Here is a 6,000-nt window from a genome sequence, read left to right on the forward strand (position 1 = left end):
GAAATACCAGGAAGCGGTGAAGATATGCAGGGGAAAAGTTAGAAGGGCCAAGGTTCAAGCTGAGCTCATCTTGGCCACTACAGTTAAGAATAACAAAAAGGGTTTTTTTCGGTATGTAAACAGTAAAAGGAAGATTAGGGATAATGTGGGCCCACTGATGAATGAGATGGACACCCTAGTGGTGGAAGACACGGAGAAAGCAGAGTTGCTGAATGCCTTCTTTTCTTCAGTCTTCACTGCTAAGGCTGTCCCTCATGAATCTCTGGCCTTGGAGGCAAGGGGGAGGGTATGGAGAGAGGAAGTTTTTCCTCCAGCAGAGGAGGACCAGATTCAGGACCACTTGGCCAAACTGGACATTCATAAGTCCATGGGCCCTGATGGGATACACCCACAAATGCTGAGAGAGCTGGCAGATGTTATCGCTGGGCCACTCTCTATCATCTTTGAAAGGTCATGGAGAACAGGAGAGGTGCCTAAAGACTGGAAGAAGGCCAACATCACTCCAGTCTTCAAAAAGGGCAAGAAGGAGGACCCTGGGAACTACAGACCAGTTAGTCTCACCTCCATCCCTGGGAAGGTAATGGAGAGACTCATTCTAGATGTCATCTCCAAACAAGTTGAAGAGCGGGGGGTTATTGGAAGTGGGCAACATGGGTTTACCAAGGGTAAATCATGTTTGACCAATCTGATAGCTTTCTACGATGCTATAACTGGTTGGCTGGATGAGGGGAGGGCAGCAGATGTCATCTACTTTGACTTCAGCAAGGCTTTTGACACAGTCTCCCATAACATCCTCATTGGGAAACTAAGGAAGGGTGGGCTGGATGAGGGGACAGTGAGGTGGATTGAGAACTGGCTGTGTGACAGGACCCAAAGGGTAATGCTTAATGGAGCAGGTTCAAGCTGGAGGCCTGTAACCAGTGGTGTCCCCCAGGGGTCAATACTTGGTCCAGTCCTGTTCAACATATTCATCAGCGACCTGGACAAGGGGACAGAGTGTATGCTCAGCAAGTTTGCTGATGATACCAAACTGGGAGGGGTGGCTGACACCCCGGAGGGCCGTGCTGCCATCCAGAGAGACCTGGACAGGCTGGAGAGCTGGGCAAGGAAGAACCTCATGAGGTTCAACAGGGAAAAGTGTAGGGTCCTGCACCTGGGGAAGAAGAATGTTAGGCACCAATACAGGTTAGGTGTGGACCTGCTGGAGTCAAGTTCTGAAGAGGGGTCCTGGTAGACAGCAAAATGACAATGAGCAAGCAATGTGCTCTTGTGGCCAGGAAGGCCAATGGAATCCTGGGCTGCATAGGGAAGAGTGTGGCTAGTAGGTCGAGGGAAGTCATTCTCCCCCTCTACTCTGCACTGGTGAGGCCACAACTGGAATACTGCATCCAGTTCTGGGCTCCCCAATTCAAGAGGGATAGGGAACTACTGGAAAGAGTCCAGCGAAGGGCAACGAGGATGATTCAAGGATTGGAGCATCTCCCTTATGAAGAAAGGCTGAGAGAGCTGGGACTCTTTAGCCTGGAGAAGAGAAGGCTGAGGGGAGACCTTATCAATGCTTATAAGTATCTAAAGGGTGGGTTGAAGGAGGAGGGAGCCAGACTCTTTTCAGTGGTTGCCAGTGAGAGGACGAGGGGCAACGGGCACAAGTTGGAACATAGGAGGTTCCACTCAAATATGAGAAAAAACTTCTTCACAGTGAGGGTGACAGAGCCCTGGAACAGGCTGCCCAGGGAGGTTGTGGAGTCCCCTTCTTTGGAGATTTTCAAGACCCACCTGGATGCAGTCCTGAGTAACATGCTGTAACATGCTCTGGGCAATCCTGCTTCGGCAGGGGAGTTGGACTAGATGATCTTTATGGTCCCTTCCAACTCTAAAAATTCAGTGAAATTCAGTATTAGAAAAAAGCAGTGACACAAGACCAGAAGAAGCCCTTTGCATGCACTGCACATAATCCTTTTAAACTCGACCTGCTTTAGAGGACACTTCCATCCTCTCCTTTTACAGTTTATTAAGAACACCATTGTTATTTTCTGTTACAGTTTTACTGTTTTTAATTTCCCTACTTCACACTATCAGTAGTTTTATTCTACACATTAGCAGACCGTGGAATACCTTGCCTTGTTACTTCCATATTTTCTAATTGCAACACTCCATCATTAGTCAACTGGTTCATAATGTGGAAGGCAAAGTTGCTATTTCATTTCATGCTATATAATACAATGCTTCTGGTTCAGTAATTACATTGTGCCAGACTTGTGATCAATCCTGAGATAGCTCACTCTTGATGGATAGCCCCATCACAGAGTGTATAGGAGTTAAAGAAAGAAGCAAATTTTTAATTTTGCTTCTCTGTCAATTTAGCTACTTGAACACTGCTTTTCAGACCAATATTTATCTCACTGAGATAGGAAGAGATTACAGAAATGAGAACTGAAAAGAGAGAATTGAAGTTTGAAAAGCATTTTCTAAAGTTTTGGTTTGCAAAACAGGAAAGATATAAATTAGACGTTCTTCCACTGAAAGTTATTGTGTATTACTCTGTTAATGGTGTGCAAATCATTTAGTCACCTGTTTAACGTACTGGAGAAAACCATTACCTGCCTCTCATAAGTATTCCAAGGATTATGTGAAATGAGCTGATGATCTTACTACTGCTCCGTACTTACTACTGCTCAGTACTTAATACTGCTCAGTACTAGACCTGTGAAAAAAATTCTTTCCAAAGGCGTTTTCCTTTCATAGGAGTGTTCATGAGTCAAGCCATTTTCTGAAGTGGCAGACAACTTGCAAATAGTCGTAGGATATGGAAAGTGCCCCCTAACAGGGGAAGAATTGCAAGTATGGGGTCCAGGGGTGCAACACAGGTCGCAAGGACAGCCAGAACAGCCATGCCAAGTGAGCAAGAGTGAAGAGGCCTATAGCCTTTAAGGACAAAAGACATCCTACTAACCTGAGGTTACAGCAGAGGAAAGTTTTATCCTAGTGGGGCATGTTTACACTTTTCTCAGAAGCACCTACTGGGAGCTAATTTCAGGGACAGAATTTCTGGCCAGACAGATTATTGCTTTGGTTCAATAAGGAGAGATTTATGTTCTTGCATAACTTTATAGAATTGCATGATATGAGGGCAAAACCTATAGGTGAAATATTTTTAACAAAATTCTGTTGCTTTCATTGCTCTTTGGTCAAGGGCTAAGCTTCAGACTTTTCCATTTTACTTCCTACCTGCCATACTTTTAGTATCTCACCCTTCCTCAAAGGACTAGCAGTGAGTTCCCACCAGTCGTAAATAACAAAGCTAAAAATGCTTCAGAAACTTTGAGTACCTGGAAGAGGGTTTGTTCATCTCACCATATGTAATGGCAAAGAAAGATGAGATGGCCATGTCCGTAGAATGAATTAGTAGCGTCAAAGTCATTTTGTATCAAAAACATTGAAAATGGTCTGAGGTTCAGCATTCCATCATTCAGCTGGGTAGAAGTTCATGGGAGAGAGGGCAACAGGAGGACTAGACTAGTAAGGCAGCTGCTACACACTCTGCTGTGACAATTGGTATAAAAAAAAAATTGAAAGCACTTAACTACGATACTTAAACAAGAAGAGAGAGAGGGAAATGGGGAAACTGGTCAGCAGGTGAGAGGATCCCAGGTGGACAGAGGGTTGCTGCCTGGTTCCACCACCTCCTCCCCCTCAAGAAGAAACAATACAGCATCACTTTGGGTTTTCCACTAAAGCAACTCCTCCCAGCATCCCCCACATGGTGGATGAGTACAACTGCAAGGGCAGTTGTAATGATAAGAGACCAACAAGAGAGAAGCAACAGATCAGGAATCGGAGAATAGAAGTGGAGTCAGTAAGTGAATACCAGGGATGCAGGCAAAGGGTGAGAAGGACAGTGACTACAGAATTTACAGCATTTATAACGTCTTACCTGTCTTCTTGGATCTCCAGGACTAATATGTTTTTCTGTCTATTCAGCTATTCAGTTGACTTTTAAATGCATGAGTCACTACTATTTTGTCCACATTTTATTAACACAGAGGTCTTCTATTTGAAAGACTCCAAGTTGTTTACAAGCACAGCAAACTGCTTCACCAAAGAGGATTCAGGAGAAATGCTGTAAAGACAGACCAATTGATCATAGAATCATAGAACAGTTTGCATTGGAAGAAACCTTTAAAGGTTATCATCTAGCCCAACCCCCTGCAGTGAGCAGGGGCATCTTCAACTAAATCAGATTGCTGAGTCCCATCCAACCTGTCCTTGAACGTTTCCAGGGATGGGGCATCTACTGCCTCTCTGGGCTACATGTTCCAGTGTTTTATCACCCTCATTGTAAAAAATTTCTTCTTTCTATCTAGTCTGAATCTACCATCTTTTAGTTTGAAGCCATTACCCCTTGTCTTATTGCAACAGGCCCTGCTAAAAAAATCATCCCCATCTTTCCTGTAGGCCCCCTTTGATCAGTCACTCCATTTCTGGTATGTCTTTTTGCACTATTGTAGCAAAATAGCAATCAAGAAAGTGAAAACATAGCAGAAAAAGTGGGAAAACTGAATATACAAAGGTGAAGAGAAGAACTGTTAATTTTGCTGGGCCTGGGTTCAGATATGCTTAACAAGATCAACATTTTAGCCCACTGGCACCTTGAGCACTCACAGAGCTGAGGAGCGTTTGGTCATGCTTCCCTGGGGAATATGCCATAGGATTTCTGGAGATGATTTGAGAGCTCAGAACATGCTGGTGGCCAGTGGTGGCACAGAGACTTGGGGCGGATAAGCATCCTTTTGCCCTGGGATCCCAGGGGCCAGTCCATGTCCCAGTCCAAGCAGCCGAATCAGCCTCCCCCTAAGCTGCGGCTCTCAGTTTCCAAGTGCCCAAATCTTTAAAGAATTGCACAAAAGACAGAAGGGGAAAAAAAACAACCCAGAGGTAAAAGGTATTATTTTTTCTTACTGGTTTTAGCAGAGCAAAAAAATCTCAGAGATAAGGGCAGGAGACAAAAATAGACCAATATAATGAGAGAATTACACAAAAATCTGGTTTTATTGTTTGATTGTATGTGTGTTTCTGCTGCTTTTAAAGACCTGCTCAGTGAGTGGGCAGGAATACAGCTGCTTGTAGACACATGCAGACCTCCCTCCAGATGTCTCCTGGAGCACCGGCACACTGTCTGCTCTAGGGCTGGTGGCTGGTGCACTAGTGGCTTTCTGAATCACTCAGACCAGACTACATATAAAAGAACTAGCACTGTTTATTTTACAAGTTGGGCTGGAGAGATCTTTTGGCCTGGAAATACAGAGGAGAAATTGTGGGCTAATCCAGAATGGTATCCAGGAAAGCTCTTAATCTTAATGGACTAACTAAAGGTTATCATCCACCTCTGAGCTGTCTCAGACTGAAAAAACAGGATTTCTCTTGAGTCAAATATGTATTGTTGAATATTCCGCTAAGAACTGATTTGTATTTGACATTATATATAAGATCTAGATAAACTAAATTTTTGGCCATAGATCATCTTCATAACAAAATATTTTCTGGTAGCAGTTCTTTCAGAGACAGAAGTGAACACAAATACTTGCCCTGCTTAATTTTTATTACAAAAGGACCCTTTCTGTGAATCAAAGTGCACATGCTGGCTCCTCCTCCTTCCTGGTGCCTGCCAGTTTCCTTTCCTTCAAATTGTTTTCCCATCTGCAGTATTTATAATAATTGCAATGTTGCCGCAAGAAGGAGACAAGGCTATTTATTTAGGAAGCTGTACTCAGAAGCCTGTCAGTTTAGCTGGACTGTTCTGTAGAAAAGAAAATTCAGTCTATTAGGGGATGCCAGCTTTTATTCAGGATGAGCAAACCCATTCAGAAAATAAGTCGCTCGTGCCCTCTTCACACTGTCCCTTTTGATATATGAGCATTGTTAAGCCTGAGTAGCTCATATGGTTATTCTTTTTGTAGAAAAGAGTTATTTCCTGTAGAACAAAGTCTTTGTGGGAAAGAC

Source organism: Numenius arquata, chromosome 1, assembly GCF_964106895.1.
Source record: "Numenius arquata chromosome 1, bNumArq3.hap1.1, whole genome shotgun sequence".
NCBI lineage: Eukaryota > Metazoa > Chordata > Aves > Charadriiformes > Scolopacidae > Numenius > Numenius arquata.